The following is a 21,762-nucleotide window of genomic DNA, read 5'->3' on the forward strand; positions in this document are numbered from 1 at the left end:
GGGCTTTCTTTACGCTGTGCAACGGTAACCATCAAGCGCTAAGCATTACACTACGGTTTTGTTACCAAAAAAATGTCCCCGCCTTCCCGAAGGGAATCGTAAGGAAATGCAATGGCGTTTCCAGCGCCGAGAGAGGGTACTAGTGCGGTCAGACATTCGCCTTCACTGACTTCTGCCATCGCCTTGAGAGGCGCCCAGCCAGCGAACGATCGAGAGGAAGAAGCAAGCGGAGGAGACAGTGAGGTGCCAGCGTTCTCGGCTCAGCGTTGGCGTTTCATAGGGGCGTCTCAAGCACACATTTCCGGATGTTCTTGAGAGGCACCCAGCCAGCGATCGGTTGGGATAGAGGCACGAGCACACGGGGGGGGGGGGGTGAGGCGCAGGAAGAAGAGAGAGCAAATGGCGAAAAAAGAAGCGCCGAAGCACTGCACCTACCCTCTCCTACACTTTCGCGCACTACATGCTCCAGTTCCTGGGGGTGAGGATAAGCGCGCGCGCCCGCAGCTGTTGCTATGGGGGAGGAAGTGAGAGTGGAGAGATAACACCTGCCGAGCGCGGACACCGGCCACGGACACCACGTACAACGCCGGATGCCTGACATAGCCCAACAAAGAAATGCATTTGCATTTAAAAGAAAAGAAACAGAATTCGGCCATCTTCTTTAGTGCCGTCTATTGTGGTCTTTTATTGCGTTGTTGTCAAGTTTGCCGTGGGCAACGTGCTCGTCCAAACAGTACCGGACCATAGATAAATCGAGGACAGCTTCCCGCTTTTTCGACACGGTTTCGTCAGCACTCTCCTTGGATACGAGAAATACAATGTCGCTGTGGAGGTGGTATATATGGAAGAAGTGAAGACACCTATTCTTGCTGCGCACACACAGACGGGTGTCCAGGAGTGTGGCGCGCAGCAGCACAGATATACCAGTGAATACACTCGGTGCGAGCTCGCAAGGATGAGCTTGAGAGGGAAAAATAGGAGGGTAGGCGGGCAGTGTGCGACTTTCGCGCGTATGAAAAATGCACATCTCGGGCTAAGATAAACCTACACGCCGCGCACCAGAAACAATATTTCAGAGAGCGCGTACATCTTCCGTTGCTCCCTCGATGCTGCAGCGTCCCCGTGGAAAGCGCGATCATTTTTATATCTGTCTCGCTCTGCTCTGCCTCAGAGGCGCACGCATTCGAAGAAATGAAGAGGTCCGCGGTGGTTCATGGAAGAACATGCATGGAGGGAGTACTGCTCCCTCGGACATGAAGCTTGAGAGCCTTTTGTTCCGATTTCGCTTCGGGATGTCGAAATTTATATATACGAACACTCTGGGGCAGTACACCTCTTCGGCGGCTAGTATATATAGAAAGATTTATACGCACGAATGGTGTGTGCAGTTTAGTGTTGTTGTTTATGTATTTTTCAGGCTTTCTAGTCACTGGGAGGCAGCACGTCTGTGGACCCTCTTTTTCACCTTGGCATTGTTTTGTTCCGGTGTTCGTCGAACTTTTTTAATGGACGTCGATACGTTCATGTACGCATCTGTGTGCTGAATAAAAAATGATGTGTTCACATAAGTATACCAGTACAGGTGTAAGAAGAAACCGAGGAGACCAAGAAGAGAATAAGTAAGCTGGCTTGAACTAGTTATGTCAGCATTATCTCCTGTGTTTTATTCATAGTGAATATAGAACCAACATCCTATAGTGGTGCTAATGGTGGTTCGAGCGCAGCGGCTGAGGCAGAATGCCTCTGCTCGCCGCAAGGGACCTTTGCCCAGCGCTCCACTTTTCGTTTTTTTTTTTTCAGCGAAAGCTGTTGTGAGATTGGAACACAGGTCACGTGCGTCGCCGTAGTCATCAGCCACCACCACCATGGCCGCCGGTGTTCATAACAAATATCGCATGATATTGGTTACGGATACTAGCGTAAACACAGTAAATAAAGAAACACCAAAGGCATAATGGGATTCGAAGCCGTGTCCGCTTTGTGCCAGCCCAGTCTTTTACCAGTGAGCCACGCCAGCTCTGAAAACTTAATGCAGAACTATCCTTGTGCAGGCTTGATGTCGGGAAAGGAATCGCACTTATATGAGTAATAAAGCGTTTTAGAACATCGAAGGAACAACCAGGCGTCACACACTGCGAATTGCGTAAAGAGTGTGTCATCAAATGATGCAAACCATTGCAAAAGCTCGTTCATGTTCACCTATTAACTGTGGCACAAACCGACTTATGGCATAGTTCTTCATCGTCGTCAGTCACTGCATGAAAATATTGCTAAATATTCCTAGCAAGTGTGTAGCGTATACCACGCTTCTGAATGATGAAGGATTAAATAGTGACTGCCAGCCTACCACACAAAAGTTTTAACTATTTTTGGCGCAGTGGGTTCCCAGCAAGTGTGCTTGTAGCAGTTACTCAAAGAGTGTTAAGAAATGCTCTTCGAGCTTTCGCTGTGACTGTGCTGTGCGTTCCACGCAGGCCTGGCGTTTGAAATGCGAAACATTTCTTAGCGAACTTCGGCGACTTTGAGCGTATCTACCTATATATCTCTTTTTATCAATCTAACCGTTTACGTTTGGGTGCTCTCGTGGTCACCCCCTTAGTTTGGCGTGAACCAAAATTAGCATGGGAGGGTAAGATGATTTCACGAACATGACGCGCTGGTCAAGACATGAATAATGTCATATTTCCGTCGTGTAGCCTGCTATCAGTTCTCCGACGCGGATGCCACGACCAGTTGACCTATTAAACCGTGAAACTTCACCACCTTTTAATACAAAAAGGCCACGACATCGTCTTTCAGTGGTTACCTGGGCATTGTGGTATATGCGGAAATGATTCTGCAGATCATGCTGCTCGCATGTCACATGAAGAAGCAAACAACGTTCCAATTCCGCTTTCAAGAGCGGATGCGGCGAGACAGATTCGTCAACTGGCCCGCAGTCTAACACTGACTGAGTTGAACACATCAAGCATACGACGTACAAGACTGCACGAGCTCGACCTTTCACTACAACTCCGGCCTCCACCCGGCCTACATCGACGTGCAGCTTCGCTTCTCTATCGCCTTTGGCTGGGAGTTGCTTTCACGAAAGCTTATACCACGTTAATTGGAATTACTGACAGTGCGGCGTGCGATGTTTGCGGCACCGACGAAAATATCGAACACCTGCTGCGCCACTGTCCTCGATTCGCCTTAGATAGACAAGTACTTGCCAACGCAATGCGGCGACTGGATGATCGGCCTCTTTCTGTGCAGGTGCTATTACAGCAACGTCCACATGCCTCGACAGCCCACAAGGCAGTGAAAGCCCTGCTGTGTTTCCTGAGCAAGACAGGCTTGTGCGAACGCCTCTGACATGCGGTAGAGTTCTACAAGCTGCAGTGAAATTACCGTCAGTCTCTCCCCCTTTTTTCATTTTCACTCTCTTCACTCTTTCTCATCTTTCTTGTCCCCTTCCCTAATCCCCCAGTGTAGGGTAGCCAACCGGATGTCTTTCTTGTTAACCTCCCTGCCTTCTCCCTTTTGTTTGTTGCTTCCTCCTCCTCCGTCATGTACGTCGTCAAACACTTCCCGCTAAACAGTGTACGCACATATGCCTACGGGCGAGTATGTGCCCCTTATATGCGTGTAAGTACCACAGGTGATTGACGTGCACTTAGTATCTACCGAGGAATAACGAGAACACACATGGGCAATTTTAACGCGCGAGCGTTAGGAAATACCTGACAACGGTAGCGTCAACCCAACGAATGCAAAGAATAAATGTCAGGGTCCAAGCTGGAATCGAACCCAAGCATTCTGCGCGGCAATACAGCATTTTACCACACAGCTACTATGCCAGGTCTCGCAACTACTTTTCACATACACGCTAATCTTCGTGAAACGTCAATAGTGGTTGCAGTGCTGCTTCCCAAATTTTATAAACAATACATATGTACTCCTTTGATACAGCCACCACGGCGGGTTAACGTCAATTGTGATTATTTGCCATGTGCTGAAGTTGATTTATGTAACAGTGTCCAGGGCCAGCATCCTCGCGAGCATCAGCGCTTCGTATCAACGTCTGGTGTTGCTAAAACACATTACCAGCTGACATCGTTGGGCAAGGGGAAAACTAGTTATATGAACGTCTGCAACTCTTCAACATGTGTCTCTGCGTGCAACATTTGTAGATATATTTAGCGTCATTTCATGATGTGTCACCCAGTAAAAGAATTGCTGGTTGGTCACCTTCCCTCCGCATGCTTCGCATTACGTCGATTTCCAGGTACGTGGGATCTGCCGAATTTTTTTCTCTTTTGTTATTGCATACAAATGAACGGTATCTATTGAATGTGCCTTCCTGCTGCGCCAAGTTCGTAATGTATGATTTGCTGAACTTTCTCCTTGCTCGTCAGGGGAATTAGGTTTCTCATGCTGTCTTTACACGGCTTTTTTCTCTCCTCTACTTCGCAACTGTTCAGTGGGAATAAAACTTGATTCATTCATTCGTTCGTTCGTTCGTTCGTTTATTCATTCATGATGCATTCAGATAACAGGTTGCCTTAATGGGTCCAAATATCGATAATTTTCCCATACATAATCGAAAAAATAAATTCAGCCCAAATTCCTCGCTCGACTGGTCAAAAGTTGATAGGTGGTTCACAGCATGAAAGTTCGTTAAATATTAACTATAAAGTTTAGTGATAAAAATATAGGCGACGGATACAACGTCGTTGCTTTGTGTGACATAGCACAAACACACGAAGCAGCAATACAATGCATTGTTTTGTGCTTTGAAGAAACTATAGTATACCCTCTACTAGCGATGCAACAATCAAGCAGCATATGTTCACCGCCGAATCATTTATGCGAAGAAGTGAGTTCAACGAACAGTATCGACGATTACACGGTATTAGACAGGTTTCCAGTAACGAGGCTTCGCGCCTTTCTTTCCTTCACTTGTATATTCTTTTTTATAAAATTTTCCCCAAAACCGAGAGAAATCATTCATCGTTTTCATAGCATTGTCTCCTGTAGCTGAGCAGAAAATTGCATGCTATTCAATTAAAAAGAACGTATAACATAAGTGAGGATGAATGTACATTAGGACAACTGTAGCACGGGCTGGTGAAAAGATTTTACTTCGCCCTAAATCAAGATATTGATGCTCTGCAGTATTCTTCCAGACCGGAATCGGCGCACACGGTGGGTACACGGCAGCTTACACCCAAGCTTGCTTTGTCCCAGCATTTTTTTGCTACGGCCCATAGACCAAGGTTCGGCTGCCACACCGAGGCGCACCACGATCAAAGCGACAGCTGGCTTCCGCCAAAAATCGTGCCCGTTCCCTGTCGCCGTTTGAGGAAAGCCGTATTCGATTGTGCAAATGGTTTTGTAATGAACGTCGCGGCCAGTGGCAGCGTGCGATTTCAAGGTGGCATTCATATCGCCGAAGAAATCTACGCCTTGGCGGCGGAAATAAGGTTTTAATGAACCAGCTGAACGATCTTGGCGCGTGTACTCAATCTTGGTATTTTTAGTGGCTTTATGGAAACCTTCGTTGTTTCCTCTCTTCTTCCTTCATTTTCGCACGCGAACATTAGATGGACACGACATATTCATGCAACCCTGCTTGAGATACAGATAATGTAGTCGTATAAAGTTGTTATTTCTGTCTGGTGCTGTTTTACAACTCACTAATTTATAGTAAATACTAGAAACTATCAGTGTTTTGTTGCGTGTGCATATGTAGTCGTACCTCCAAAAAACGGAGACATTTCTGTAAAAAAATAGACTGGTAAATGCGACTTGCTAAATCTACATTATTGTATTATATATAGTATTGAATTTTGTTGGGATTCAAACTGTGGGCATCAAATATGTCACCAGGGTTTGCGCAGTGATGATTAGGCGAATGGAATAGTGATGACAAGTAGATCGAATCTTAAAACATTCAAGTATATTTGTGTTATGTTTAACATCTGCAGATGTTGTCGATGAGGGGTACTATAGTTCGAGACGTATCTCGTCCCCTTCAGCCACGTCCAGTCGAACACTCGTGTGATGACGTCGGCCCTCTTCGGTTTTTTTTTTTTTGTATCCTCTCAAGCATGCTCTAGACGGTACAACTTTGCTGCGAAAACAGAACCGTTCCGCATCCATCGTTCGTTCCAATTGTGGTTCCACGTTCATACATTTCAATCGGTGCAACCATTGTTTTTTTTTCTTACGTGGGCCTTCAGTCAGTGATTCGGTTGGATTTCTTTCGCTTCGTTCGAAATGCCCCATGAAGGTTGCGTTGCCTTGCAGAATTTGGTCACCCGGTTTCCCACAGAAGTCTTCCTTAGCCACGGCTCCATGTGCCATAGGGGAACTATGAGCTGATATTTTATCAAAGTTTGAACGTTCAACTTCAAGTGACTGCTGTGATCGTGTAACTTTCCCTTCAAAGTTTTAAGGCGCTGTCAAAATTTCTAGCAGCCATTCCACTTTGGTGTGATTACTCTTGAAACGTTCTTGTTTCAGTCTGCTGCCCAACACCGAATCCTCATCAGCTCTAATCCGCAGACTCTCCGGATTCCGAATTTCAGCGAGAACATCCGAAACAGTGTGTTTTTCGATGCAGGTTCGAAGTACTACGGCGGTTGAGGAGTGGGTGATATTTCCTGAGACAGGTAGTGGACCTTGCACAGTCCATCCCAGTTTAGTGTGCACAGCCTTTAGGTATTTCCATCACTTGCTCATGCCTCTCACGTCACCAGTCACAAAACTGTAGTAGTAGTCTGTACCGACAAGCAGAGAAATAGAATTGTCGTTTTCTACTTTTTGACAAAGAGCTCGCGTATCCAATCCAATTTCCTTCATCTTCCTGGTGACTTCAAGGTCTGGAATCGGAATGGGCTCCCTGCCAATAGCCTCCACTTCCAAAGCTTCGATTTCTATGGCTTTGACTGTTTTTGCTGAGAAAAGGAGTACACGGGCTCTTCTCATCGTTCTCTTTGTCTTCTGACTGCCTAATACTGAAGTGGTGACCATTTCTTCTTGCAACAGCTGACAGCTAAGTCGGCAGGATGCTTCGCTGGTAATGAATCTCGGCTCACTTTCTTCGTCTAATAGTACCCTGTAGTTCTTTCACGACATCGTTCCAGTGACAGGTCGTCAATGACGGCAGTAGTATTGCAATACTCGCTTATTCGAAGTGAAGTGTTGTCGTAAATGCATTGTTTACCGTTTTCTGGAAGTCCGGGTCACACATGGAGGTAACATGACGTCGAGAGCATTCATTGCATCTCTGTCTTCCTCTGCAGTCTCTTGCCAGGTGACCTTGATTGAAACATCGAAAACATCGTTGTGCTTTGGTCATAATCGCCAAACTCACTTCGTTTTCGTAGACTTCGGTGCGATGCCTCGATGCTTTGTAAAATAGACAGAAGTCAGTCTTTCCTAACACACTTCATATAGCCGCTGTTGATGAAAAGTTACGATGTCTTGCTTGCCGTGGTTCCCCTTGTTGCGAAACGACGGACCGATCCCGCCGAAGCCACCACTGTTGCGAAAGACGGCGACGCCAACACGGCCCCGGAGGCGCCACTGCTTTCAACTCCGCCGGGAAGGTCACCAGCCGTTTGGTAGCGTATGTTTATCAGCTCGCGACTGCTTCTGCGCAGAGCTGATAAGACGAGCGGACGAGACGACGGTGAGTTAAACAAGGTTTATGTACAGCATATTTACAGAGGCGTTACAATTTCGGCACTGGGGCCGACAGAGACTCGAAGAGCCGAGCTCTCCTTTCTAACACATAGGTCAGCCTTTCGCCTAAGACCGCTGACTCACACACATGTCGGCACTCCGACACGGGGACGCCTCTCACATAGGACCGCCGATCGCGACGCGCCGCAGGGCTTCTTTTATTTACACCGGGTCCAACCAAAATGTCCAATCAGAAGCGCCGCTGGTCGTCCGGGCAGATTCCGCCAATGGGGTTGCCGCGCCATGCGTCAGACCACCAGACATGAGAACGCCGGCTCGCTGTCACGTGCGCCGCTGACTCAATGCACGTGGGCGAGAGAGGCGCCGCGCTTGTTCACTCCGTCGAGTTGATCGCGCCAGGCAGACTGCGGGCTGGCCTTGACCCAGATTGCCTTTTTCCGAGGCACGGACGTTTGACGAGGACTCGCTGGCATAACAGCACCCCCGCCGCCAGACAATGCACCGGAAAGACGAGCTGCTTCCACGGGGCTCGGATGTCAGGTGCGCTCGTTCGCCAGGTCCCTCCAGGTTCGCCTCCAGGGCCATGGGGAGAATACAGCTCCAAACTGTTCCGGGAACACATCCCATTTTTGACGACGGATCCCAGCTCCACTGGCTTGTCGCCACAACTTGCTGGCCAGCTTCACTCGTCTCTTCTGACCATCTTCGGTTTCAGCACTTGTCGATGGTTCTGCAACTTGCCAAGAACGGATCGACAACACACGACACACGCAAGTGCCTTCGGTCACCCGACAGAACACCAGACAAAGTATAGTACAACATATACCCATCTACGTGTTTATCGGAATTTTGTTCCCTCTACATCAAGAGGCACATGTGGGACAAAAGACTCTTAAAATGACAACTCAATTTTTTTTCCCCACGTACGACAACGTAACGAATTAGAATACCACAAAGTTGGCCCCTTGAGATCACTCTGAACGAGAGCGCTCAGCCCAGGTCGTGATGAGGTCAAAATTTTGCCCCGAATCGCCAGCCAGAAACCGAAAGGTTGAGAAGGTACTAACTAAACGCACTGCTCAATGCACCTGCATTAACGTTTACCTTTCTTTTTTTTTTCTCTTTAGCGAACGTCAAAGTTGCGCTGTGGAGCAACATGCTCCACCTCAGTAACCAGCCACTTTTAGGCGACGATACCTATGCGGCACCAAGAGCGGCTCACACTTGCGACGTTGCACAGGGGAACAACGATACGGCTTGCTACTGATTGACTCCTCACCGCTTAGCTCGATATCGTGTTCGATCACCCTCATGTTTCCGGGGCGGTCCGAAAACACGTCTTCAAACTCGGAACCAATCTTTCTCAGGTCCTCTTTCTCAGGTCCTCCTTCACTTAAGCTAGGCTCTAGGTTTATCTGCTCCCAAATTACTTTCGATCCCCCTTCGATCACCTCACTAGAACTCAAATGTTCTGCTCCCTCTTCCTCTGAAGCCTTCAACAGCTGATTTACGACCGCTTGATGTTGAACATTGGGTTTCATCAAGTTGTAAATTTTGTTCTGCCGCCTTCCTACTTGCACCTCATAAGTTGTATCGCGAGGCTTCGATAATACTGTGGCGGGCCCTTCCCAATCAACCTCAAGCTGGTTCCTTTTGGGTGGCTGCAGCCGCATTACCTGATTATCAACTTCAAAAGCGCGCTTCTTCCCCGATTTCTCGTAGTGCTCCTTCGACAGCACTTTTGCCGCGTTTTTCTGGCTTTCCACGAGCGCTTCAATTTGGCTTTCCACTAGCGCTTCAATCGAGAGATCCTCACTCTGCCCTCGACTGAGCGTCTCTCGATCAACTCTCGGCAGCTCGCTCCAACTTTCCGCTACAGGCGAGAGCGTTGCAACCCTCTCGCTCTGACTCAATGGCGCCACGTCGTCTCCCCCAGCGCATACCGCGCCGGCCGCTCCCGCGACGGGCCGCTCGCGTGACTGCTCACATGACTCATGCGGAAAATTTCCTTTCTGGGGTTCCGTCGACCCGCCGACAAGGTCACTTGAGAGTTCACCGCATGGAACCAAGTCAAGCTTCCGCGAAAGCTTTCGCGCTTGCGATCGCGTGGGAGCCATGCACGCTAAGTTGGGGAAGAACGATTTGCCCTGCTCTTTGAGAAGCTGCTCCGAGTTGTTGGAGAAAAGATAAGAAAAACGACCATTCAGCGCGGCAGACACAGCTGCTTCGGTGCAAAGCTTACCGAACGGGCCTTCAATGACAACCGTGGCGATTGGTAAGCGAACACTCTGCACCTCGGCGACTTGCCTGATCCACGCGCATTCTCCTGTGAAGTCATCCGGAGACACCAATGAAGGATGGACAACGTCCATGGTTGCCGCTGAGTCTCTAAGTGCTCGGCACGTTTTCTCATTGACCCTAATTTCTTGGAGATACGGCTCCAACAACCGCATGTTTTTTTCTGATTCTCGGATCGTTGCGAAGGCAAACTTTTCCTGACAGTTTCTCGCGATGTGCCCTTCCTTTTTACAGTTGTAGCAGATTAGCGGCTTCCGTTTGTTTTCCGGTTCTAATGCCTGTGTGGTAGAAACCTCACTCGATTTCTCCGCTTCTGTTTGCCCTTCCCCTACACTGTCCTTCGTAAGAGACGGGTCCTTCTTGAAATTACGGTGCGGAGCGGGTTTCCGTTGATCAGGTTTCCTTGAAAAGCCCTCTTTCCTTTCATCCTTTTCAACGCGCGCTGCCCTGCTATGCAACTTTCGGCGAGTATAATACTCCTCAGCTAACTCAGCTGCCTTGTTTAACTGTACGTCCCCAAGTCTGTCCTGCAGCCAAAGTTTGACATCCTCCTCGATGCAGCGGTAGAATTGCTCCAATGCAACGCATTCCACCACTTTATCGCGGTCGTCATAAACACCTTCGCCCTTGAGCCATTCAATTAAATCGGCTTTAAGACGAAACGCGAAGTCAACGTGTGACTCATTCCCCTTTTCAGCATACCGGAACCTTTGTCTGAAAGCCTCGGGTGACAACTTATAACGTCTCAAGAGCACTTCCTTAACCTCGTCATAGCTCTCAAACGCTTCCCTAGACAAGCAAGTTAATGCGTCGGACACTTCGCCGGGAAGAAGAGCTAACAGGTTCTGCGCCCAAAGAGACCGCTCCAAAGCGTTTCGCTCACAGACGTGTTCAAACTTGACGAGGTACTTCGCCATGTCCTCGCCTACTACGAACGGTGGCAGTTGGTCCCGAATTCTAAAACCGCTGACCTGAGCTGTTGGAGAAGCTACGCTAGGCGCCTGCGAACACTGTAGGATTGCCAATTCTAGTCGTTTCAACTCGAGACGCTCCTGTCTCTCGGCCTCCTCGCGACGTTCGCGCCTTTCAGCTTCTTCACGTTCGCGAGCTTCGCGCCTTTCAGCTTCTTCGCGAGCTTCGCGCCTTTCAGCTTCTTCCCGTTCGCGAGCTTCGCGCCTTTCAGCTTCTTCGCGAGCTTCGCGCCTTTCAGCTTCTTCGCGAGATTTCTACTTCTCGCCTTTCAGCCTCCTCACGGCGTGCTTTAATATCCACCCAGGCCTCATCGACTTCCTCAGCCGACACTCCCTCATCCTTCATGATCTCAAGGATCGCTTGCTTTCGTTTCGCACGGCCCAAAGTAATGCCGAGTTCCTCACAAATTTCGATGAGTTCCTTCACTTTAAGGTTCTCCATCGTTCACACTAGCCTCTTGCTGTTTGCCCCTGTTAACAATTTACTTGCCGTACCCACTATAAGTCAACTAGCAAGACGCGCAAGCAATTTTTCACTCTCCCGTGTTTACCCCCTCCGCATTAACTTTGGTTTCAAAGCACTTCGACTTTGCTTGAAACGATCAAAGCTCACTAATGCTTCACACAGCCCTTCTCTAAACTACTACAACCTGAGCTAGAGCAGTCTGGTGAACTGAGGGGAAAACATCAGGCACTCACCGCATCGATGTCGCTGACGCCGGCCGATCCCGCAGCTGCCAACCACTGTTGCGAAGCCACCTCCGAAATCCCACCGCTGCCACCACTGTTGCGAAACGACGGACCGATCCCGCCGAAGCCACCACTGTTGCGAAAGACGGCGACGCCAACACGGCCCCGGAGGCGCCACTGCTTTCAACTCCGCCGGGAAGGTCACCAGCCGTTTGGTAGCGTATGTGTATCAGCTCGCGACTGCTTCTGCGCAGAGCTGATAAGACGAGCGGACGAGACGACGGTGAGTTAAACAAGGTTTATGTACAGCATATTTACAGAGGCGTTACAATTTCGGCACTGGGGCCGACAGAGACTCGAAGAGCCGAGCTCTCCTTTCTAACACATAGGTCAGCCTTTCGCCTAAGACCGCTGACTCACACACATGTCGGCACTCCGACACGGGGACGCCTCTCACATAGGACCGCCGATCGCGACGCGCCGCAGGGCTTCTTTTATTTACACCGGGTCCAACCAAAATGTCCAATCAGAAGCGCCGCTGGTCGTCCGGGCAGATTCCGCCAATGGGGTTGCCGCGCCATGCGTCAGACCACCAGACATGAGAACGCCGGCTCGCTGTCACGTGCGCCGCTGACTCAATGCACGTGGGCGAGAGAGGCGCCGCGCGTGTTCACTCCGTCGAGTTGATCGCGCCAGGCAGACTGCGGGCTGGCCTTGACCCAGATTGCCTTTTTCCGAGGCACGGACGTTTGACGAGGACTCGCTGGCATAACACCCTGCAGCTTCCTGACCGACTTCCGGTGTTTTCGGGCACGCATATGCTTTCATAGTTTCTCGGCAGTGAAGCTGATGTTCGAAGTACTCAAGAAGCCTTTGCAGCTCTTTATCTGTTTCCGTTGTCGTGTCCCCTGAGTCCCTTTGTGCTTGCGTCGTGGATACTGCAGCGACAATTGTCGTCGGCTTCTGAAGTTCTTATTACTTCAGTACCAAGTCTGGAGGCATGACAATCAAGAAAATCTCCCGTAGCATGGAACAGTACGTATAGAAGAGGTTGTTCCAAGCGCTTTCAAACTTCTCAGATGTCCATCTGCTTTATCGTAAAGGTCTAGAAGTTTGGTGGTGCTAGAAGATGAGGAGGCCGGCTGGAGACCTAAGAGGGTTTGAAGATGTTGCTGCACGTTAATCTTCTCGTCTTCGAAGTGTCTCTTGAGGATGTCCACTGCATCTTCATAGCACTCTCCTGAGGCTTGAAGTCGGTATATGGCTGCAGCGGCAGGTTCATTGACAAGCGTGCTCGAGCAGTTGAACTTGTCGGCAACGCTAAGTTCCTCATTGTTGAGCACTGCCGTCGAAAACTGCATCCAAAATCTGTGCCAATGCTGTCGACTGCGATCGAATTTCCGCAGTTCTAGTTGCGGCAGTCGCGACCGGGTACCGACAGAAGCTTGGCTCGTCGTCAGGCGCGAGACTTGGGAGGCACAGTCGTTCTAAATAGCAAAGGGGAACTTTGACGTCAGTGTGCAGTTTTTTCCCCGTAACTGCTCGCGTCTATTATTTCTGCCTTGATCAGCTCGTCGGGCGTATCATCTAGGATGCTGTCATCGATCTTGTTTCACTGATCGTACATCGCCTTAATTCTGTCGATTAAAGCACTGAACTGTGACGATGACACCTCTTGTTCCCATCGGAGGCCTTCCGCTTCTTGTACGATGACATCAAGTTGTGAGTGGGGGTACTTGCGTCGTCAGAATAGCCGTTCCGTGGGTCAGTCGGCAGCCGTCGTTTTCGGCAGCCGAGGGTCAGTCGGCAGCCGTCGTGTCATCGTTTTTTTCTCGCGCTATAACTATCGTCCTCCCACAAATCAATCGTGGGAAAGACGTTTGTCGCATCTTTGGGGGAAAGCGCTCGAAAGCACGTGTGACTCGAGCAGCGCGACCCCTCATGTAGCGCCTCATCACGACCACTTCCTGAGTTAAGGTGGACCAACGGCTCCTGTTAAGAAGTGGGCGTTTGCACTGGCTTTGAAAAAAATAAAGGAGGCATTGGTTTAGCGGAACGCAAGGTGAACCGCGTATAAAAATAAAATGAAAGAGGAAGCAAGCGTGAAATTTGTAGAGAGAAAGAGAACATGGGAAGAAAAACAGAAAGGGCGAGAAAGAGAAAAACAGTACGTAAAAAGGAAGAAATAATTACAAAAATGAGAGAAAGAAAAACATTGGATTATGCGGTGTTCATAGTGGGTAGCGTTATCGACGCACGCTGAGTGAAGTCCGGCGAAAAAGACAGGAAACACGCCAATAGCGAGCACTACATATAGGCGCGGCCACCTAGCGATCTCCTATAGAGCACGCGCCGAGGGTGGAGCGAGCATCGCCTGAGTGGCGGCGCGTCATCTAGTGAGCGCTCCTGAAATGAAGGGCACTGTTGTGCCACTAGCGCTAGCAATGAGCACTAGCCTACACACCGGCGTGACGACGAGAGAAACCCTCCAGCAAATTCCTAAAATGCCGCCTCAATTGAACGGCGAAAATAAAAAAAAGCACAGCATATCCTCGGAGCGAACGATTATTGGTGGGGCGCAGCGTTCGTCAGTCCATCCGTGCTTCCGTCCGTCTATTCATTCTTGCTTGCGTCCGTCCATGTGTCCGTCCATCCGTGTGATCGTCGGTGCGTCCATCCATCCATACATTCATTCGTTCATCTGTCTGTCTGTCTGTCTGTCTGTGTGTGTGTCTGTCTGTCTGTCTGTCTGTACGCGCGTCTGTTCATGCAGCCGTCTTTCTGTCTGTCCATTTGTTCGTACATGTGCCAAACCCTCTGTCTGTCTCTTCGTCCTTGCGCCCGCCAGGTCGTTAGTCCATCTGCACGTCCATCTGTCCATCCGTCTATCTAGCACCTCCTCCAAGTACCTCCTCCAAGTACACTTTAAGTACCGCCATCTCACATCTTTTCATGTGTTCATCATATACTAGTAGAGCCATCCAGCGGACATTCCAAGGACTGTTCTCTCGGGTATGTGCCACCAGTGGTTGCGCACGACAACGAGGGACGCACTTCGCCCCTAAAAAAACGCCAACACCGGGGAGATTTGGAAAGTAAATCCAGCTTTTCTTGCTGATTTGTACATTCCTCCCGGCTCCTTCATCCATCGCCGCACTAAATAAATAATTTAGCTGTGCATTCCTGGAAATAAGCACTCGCAGCCCTCAACACAGCAGATGCAATAACAGCGCCGACAACGCAGCAGAAGCTGGCCGGTGACGCGACGGGCTCTCGCTGTGACATGATAGCCTCACACGTACACTCCTATATTTCTGCTTTGTCGACCAATCGACATGTAGACAGTGTCTTGCTCAAACCACGCCAAAATGTCTGGAAGAATTCCAGATTATTTTAGGATCAACCGTTATGCTGTAGCACGCCTAGTTTATTTTCGAACAAGTGCTGCCACCACTGATAACGCTCGAATGTTCGATTCCGCACGTGTCAACGCCAACGCGCCTTGTGACGGATGACTATCGACGCCCGACGCTATGTAAAATGCCGATATCAGTGTACAGTGTGCGGAATTCTCTGTTGCCCAGTCATACAGCAAAATAAAGAGCGTCACCTTGGACACGCTATACTGCTGCCTTCGTCAACGTCAGGGCTTCATGAAATCTGGTGGAGGAGGTGCTCGTTCACGTTCCAGACGCCCAGACAGTGGCTTTTACTGTATCCGCCCTGCGTTTCACTTTTCGGCAAGCTTTCAACCATGCATGCTTCAGCGCCTCGCCAGTACTTCAGCCATTCATTGCACGCAGGCTAAGGCGACCTACACCAGGTGAGGTGCCGTCGCGAAGGCCCCTATAGACAGAGAGCCGACGATGCGGCCTCAGAACCGTCTCGGGTAAGCGCGCCTCGTGAGCGAAGTTGAGCGGCACATGAAATCTGAGACTATGCTATATATACAGCTTTATTTGGTTGGCGCACGTACATATATATATACGTAGTTTGCTGATGAGTTAGCAGAGCGCACTTAGCGCACTGCTTACCATAAATTACAAAGTGAAACCTGCTGTCACTGCTTAGTGCACATTCACAAAAGATTGTCACATAATTTTTGTGGCCCTGTGGGAGGTATATACAATCAGCCATAGCTATTTCTTATATTCTGATACCCGAGCGACTGCCATGTGTGGCATTTATATGAACTACCTCCTTATGTCGCTCTCATTGAACAAACGTTCCTTAGACAAACTGCTCTCGCTTCCATCGGCCAGGGGGTGCATTAAGGCGGAACTTGCCCCCTTCTTGAGTCACTTCAGCACCTACCCCGCAACACTTCTTGCTGCGATACAACTCGGGTTGGCGCCCTGCCAACGCCCATAACAGCAATCCAAGCAAGAGTATCTCAAATTTGGTAATTTGATGCTGCTTTACATTTCTAGCAGATGCCATGAATGGTCGAGTGAGTATGCCCTTTGCAAGACACACCCCCGTATTCTAGAACGTCCCTTCACTCAACACTTCACCTTCACTTGAAAAAGCCGATGGGAGCGCCATCTCTAGGCATGGCAAGACACTGCATATCAGCGACAATCTGATGCAATTCTTGAGTAGCGCAGCGTCATTTTCAGCCGAGCGGTGGCGCAGTGCTCAACTTTGTCTAGTGAAGGGTGGAAGTCGAGTCGATGAGCGTTTGTGAATATGGGGGACAGAACTTGGACCACATCATCTGGGGATGCATTAAGGACCCTCCCCCGCCAAACTTCTCAGGACAGTCACCTTTAAGTGAGATCTTTGAGAGAATACCCACGACCACAAGCCAGGACACCCAGTTCCGGACCATCAAACGCGCTGACGAGGTGGCGACCAGGCATGGCCTGACAGCCCTCGCCACTTAGGAAGCCATCAGCTGCCTGAATAAAGTTGTTTACTACAACTACTGCCGAAGCAGCAATTTAAACAGCTGCTCTGCGGTAATTATATCATGTGTTGTTTGCGAATGCCATAGTGGCAAAAATAAGCGATTCTCACCCACCGTCACCATTGTTGCACTGAACCAAAATATTCTAAGGAAAAGGGCAGGCGTCCCCTTCCCTAGATGTATCACTGAACCCTACGATGCCGATCCATGAAGAGAAAAACATGTGTACTTGAATAATTACGGCATTGCAACAACAATACATGACAAATGCAATTTTATAGCTTGTCACGGCTGCCTTAATCAAACGTACTCCAGAGTTACTTCTACAGTACGTAGAGATATAGCTTGGGCCACATATGTGGATAATGAAGTTCAGGTGGAAGAAAAAACTCTGCACACCGCCTGCTTTCCAAACGGTGCTGCTTCGTGTTCCGGACGCCCAGACATAACTCACGTTGGTAGGGCTTCATGAAATGTGAGGCCACGGGACGGCTTTTGCTCTCTCGGAGTAAGTACTCCTAAATTGTTAACAGCTCTTTCTAAACACACCGGCAGTGGCTTTTGCTGTACACGCCCTGCGCTCCACTTTTCGGCAAGCTTTCAACCACGCTTCAAGCGCCTCGCCAGTACTGCCAAACTGCTCCATACGGGAAACAAATAAGCATGTTTTGAGGCAATGCGTCGTTGCTCGTGTTTTCTGGAGGGCTGTGCATGCTAGACTTCGTGGCCTCGGAGTAAATCACTGTTTCCTCTGGGCGTTGTTCTCGAGGTTGTTTCGCCTGCCTTCTCATTGTTGCTGGTGCCTGTCTTTGGCGCAGTCGCTGTGAGGCGGTTGCAGCAGGTTGTCGCCGTCGCACTCTCTTCCCGATTTTGGAGCGACTGTACAAGAAAATGCTATCTGTTTTGTCGGACGAACTCTTCCTTCTGGGTGAGGAGGAATTCCTTCGACACTGGTCCTGCCCTTTTGTGTTCGTCTGCGAGGGACGTGTAAAGCTTGTTTTCAGGCCTCCCTGGTTTTGGTAGGTTAATGTTTGTTTAGTACTCGCACAAATACCTTGTAAATACTACGTAAATACCTAACATATAGATTTTACATTTCATTTGTGTGTTCTTCATTTACCATGTATTGTGCATATGTAAACAAATTTCGTTGTAACAATTCTTGTGTATCTGTGTATGTTTTCCGCGTACATATTTGTAAACATATATTTTGTAACAATTTCTGGTGGCCCCACCGCGGTGGTCTAGTGGCTAAGGTACTCGGCTGCTGACCCGTAGGTCGCGGGATCGAATCCCGGCTGCGGCGACTGCATTTCCGATGGAGGCGGAAATGTTGTTGGCCCTGTGCTCGGATTTTGGTGCGCGTTAAACAACCCCAGGTGGTCGAAAAATTCCGGAGTCCTCCACTACGGCTTCTCTCAAAATCATATGGTGATTTTGGGACGTTAAACCCCACATATCAATCAATCAACAATTCCTGGTGTGTTTGTAGATGTGTTCCGTCGCGATGTTCTGTGGATTATAATCGATGTTCACTGTTCATGAGAATAAATTTCTCTAAACAGGAGTCACAGTATACGGCAGATTGTGTAGCTTAGGGTAATTTTTGGCTGCATCGGGTGTGAGGTCCACAGGGCGGATTTTTGCTCTCCCATGGTAGAGTAGCTTGTATTCTAAACCGTTGCCCACTTTTTCTAAACACACAGTTTCTCTCGATGCGGTCTCATCAAGTGTAAGGTCGAAAGCACAGTTTTCAGCTCTCCCATAGTAGTGTACCGAGTAGTCTAAATCGTTAACCACTTTTCCAAACGAACTTGCCAAGTCGGTTCCCATCTGAACAGTCCGCAGAGCCGAATCAGGCCAGCCCAATGCTCTCTATAGATAGCAGAGTACATTGTACTCTGAATCGTCAAACATTCTATAAATGTGGAGCATTTCTTGGGAGCGAAGCTCCTTAAGGCGTGTGCTGATCGTCCCGTTGTAATCGTATTTAGCTACCTCTCGTTAGTTCTTGAACTGGCCGTAGAAGGTGGTACTTGTACATCTAACGAAATACATATACGCTAAAAATACAAAGGGTACGATACAAGAGGACGTTACTTATAGTATGAGATAAATAAGAATCACAGCATATTCATGTAAAATGTGAGTTGGGCGAAGCGTCTGTCATTTCGTCTGTCCTTCGGCCGTCCGTTCATTCTTACTTCCGTCCATCCATGCGTCCATCCGTCCATCCCAGCGCCCGTCCATGTGTCCATTCTTGCGTCCGTCCATTCGTGCATCTGTCCATGCAATCGCCCATGCGTCCATCTGTGCGTCCGTCCATCTGCCCGTCCGTCCGTGCGTCCATCCCTGCGTCCGTCCGTCCATCTATGCGTCCACCCGTGCGTTGGTCTGTTCGTCCATCTGTACTTCCGTCCATCTGTCCATTCGTCCGTCCATGCATCCGTCCATGCGTCCATCTATTCATTCATACGTCCGTTCATCCAATCATGCATCCGTCCGCCCGTCTTCTCGTGCGTCCATCCACGCGTCCGTCCTTGCGGTCGTCCATGCGTCCATCCGTCCGTACGTGCGTCCGTCCCTGCGTTCGTCTATGCGTCCGCCCATTCGTTCATGCCTGCGTTCGTCTATGCGTCCATACGTCCGTCCGTGCGTCAAACCGACAGACAATGGATCGACGCGGCCAGCGGATGATTCAAAGTTTGCCGAAAAAAAGTATGATACGCGCAAGGCGGCGGTGGCTCCCGCTCGAAGACGGAACCCCGATGTGTGAGCACGCGAGAAAATAAGAATGACGTGACACGAAGACGTTGGTGATGGCGTGTTCGTCGGGGGCGCCGTAAGCTAGGGGGCGCGGTGTAGTAAAATAAAAGCAGTTTTGGCGCGCGCGCGTGTTCATGTACAAAGCTGCAGAGCGGCGTGCGCGCAAAGCGGCGGTGGCTCGCGCTGGAAGATGGAACCCCAATCTGCGAGCGCGCGAGGCGGAAGTGTGCCGTCAAGCTGCGCGTAGGCGCCGACAACATCCCGCCGTACGAGAACGGGAGGCCGAAGCGCGCGGCAGTGGCGTGCGGACTCAGCTTCGCTCCACTCTCCATCATTCACCCCGTGAATAGGCTGTCACTTTTAGTGGAGTTTTTTAGTGGAGTTTTTATTAAAAGCCCACTTGTAATGAATGGTAATTCTGAACAACACGCGAATAACACTACTTATTTTATAATGCTCTCATGGGCCTACTGAAGATATGTGCTTTATAACGTAGACTGTTAATCTCAAGAGCCTACCACTTTTTAAAATTTATTTTCCGTCAATTGGCCGCAAACTTAGGGCCAGTGTAAAGTCAATGTTGGTTGTGTAACGTTGGCTATCCGCTTTTAATAAAAATGCGATAAACAATACATATTTGCTGCTCTGGCTCAGCAAGCTATAGTCCAGCTGCTAGCATTTTTCGATTTCACACGAATAAGCGAACAAGTGATGTTTATGGTTCAGACACGGTACACCGTGGGGCAGATCAGCGCAGCTTATTCACGTGTGCATTTTTCTTCGGTGGAACTGACGATATCTGTTCTGGTACGTGAGTGCCGATGTTTGATCAGACAATCGCTAGCTCCACAGGCTTTTCTGAGTAGTCAACGTGCGTGTTGTATACGCGTACCACGCCAGTGTAGGCTCAATTTTCACAAATACGTCGATCCGCCACGTGGCTTGAGGCCAAACGATTCAACATAAAAAGGATCCTAGCTGACTTCTGCACGCAACATCGACCGTCACAACGCATAGAAGCTGCCGCAATTTATTTCCTCTTTGAAAATGACATTTTAGGCACGGAGCACTTTAGCGGGCCAGGCTGTCGTATACTGTCGTCGTCACTTGGCGTAGCGCTGACAAACACACAGCCAGCTGAGGGGTATAAGCACGCACTCGCTTCAGAAAGGTATTTTTCCTCTTGTTCTGTGAACGCCTGGATGACGATATTAGTGCAGACGAAACCCCATATAGCATATCCAACTGTATACTGCACACACTGAGCACGCGACCAAATAGAAGTCTTCTTCTTTTTGTTCTTCTACTGTCTTCATGACGATATTAGACAGTTATAGTTTAGCGTTAGCGTGATAGCGTTGGTAAAGGGAATGGCGTTGCCATGCAGCAAACGTTCGTTGTGGGCAGCGTCTTATAGTTTAGCGGGATAGCGTTTACGGGGTTTACGTGCCCCAGCTGTGATGGTGGCGCCACCTATTATATGGTTAACAAGTTAAACAGTGAAAATGAAAAGAAAACGAAAATGTTTCCCTATGCCACCACGTGAAGCATTGTTAGAAGTTTATTTTAGTGATAATAAAAAAATAATTATGAACCACGCACAAAATGCGAAAACATCTAGGCAGCCGACTTGTTTACATCGATCTTGTAGTTAGGCCTAGACGTGTTCGAAATGGGAAGCTATCTCAAAAACTACGCCAACTTATCAGTAATACTCGGCCATCGAAGCTAACTGAAGGCAAGCGAAGCCACTTTGAACAGTCGTTTGCTGCGAACAAGGTGAATTTTTCAACAACTACGCCAAAATCACTTCGAAGCGGGCATCCGAGAACGCCGCCATGTTTACGTACACTGTGTACACCTACGCTACCACGGTAACGTGAAATGTGAAAAATACCACGCGTACGGGAAGTAGTACGGGTGACGTACGTATCTGCGCATGCGCACTTTGATTCCAGTATCACGGTATACCCGGTAAGCCCGCTATACTATAACTCTCTATTAAGTGTGAACACGATATACAAAAACCACGTATATTAAATGGAAATAGGCAAAAGAGAAATATAAAGACAATTGAACATCGGGAATAAAATATAGGAATAAAAAATGAAATAAATTAAAAGAGAGAAAATGCGTAACAAGCTCGAAGAGAGAACGAGGTGAAAAATGAAAACTGAATAAAAACAAAGAAGGCTAACGAGCACCGCATTTCCGTCAGACTTGGCACCGCTAAAGGACGAATGTGCCCTTGTTGATGCCGTCGTAGCTTCATCGAGCCCAATAGATTTCGAAGTGCGAATGGTCCGTGACGGTCCGCTACTCTGCAGTGGTCCTTGTATACTCTCCGTGCGGTGTCATCCACAAATCATTATCCGACCATTATTGTTTTGTGCGACAAATGAAAGCGATTAACCTTCGTTATCCGGAAAGCCTCGT

At 49.0% G+C, this 21,762-nt stretch overlaps 1 protein-coding gene across 1 annotated transcript in view; it reads right to left on the reverse strand.

Annotated features, from left to right (window-relative positions):
* Window positions 1-7,996: 7,996 nt before the first annotated feature.
* LOC142814602 (uncharacterized) overlaps window positions 7,997-21,762 on the reverse strand; it is a 58,929-nt gene continuing 45,163 nt past the window's right edge. Inside the window, exon 2 of the mRNA XM_075893642.1 lies at window positions 7,997-8,796. The gene's annotated coding sequence lies outside the window, so the exon portion shown is untranslated. The remainder of the gene's footprint in view (window positions 8,797-21,762) is intronic.

Source organism: Rhipicephalus microplus, chromosome 4 (assembly GCF_043290135.1).
Source record: "Rhipicephalus microplus isolate Deutch F79 chromosome 4, USDA_Rmic, whole genome shotgun sequence".
Classification (NCBI taxonomy): Eukaryota; Metazoa; Arthropoda; class Arachnida; order Ixodida; family Ixodidae; genus Rhipicephalus; species Rhipicephalus microplus.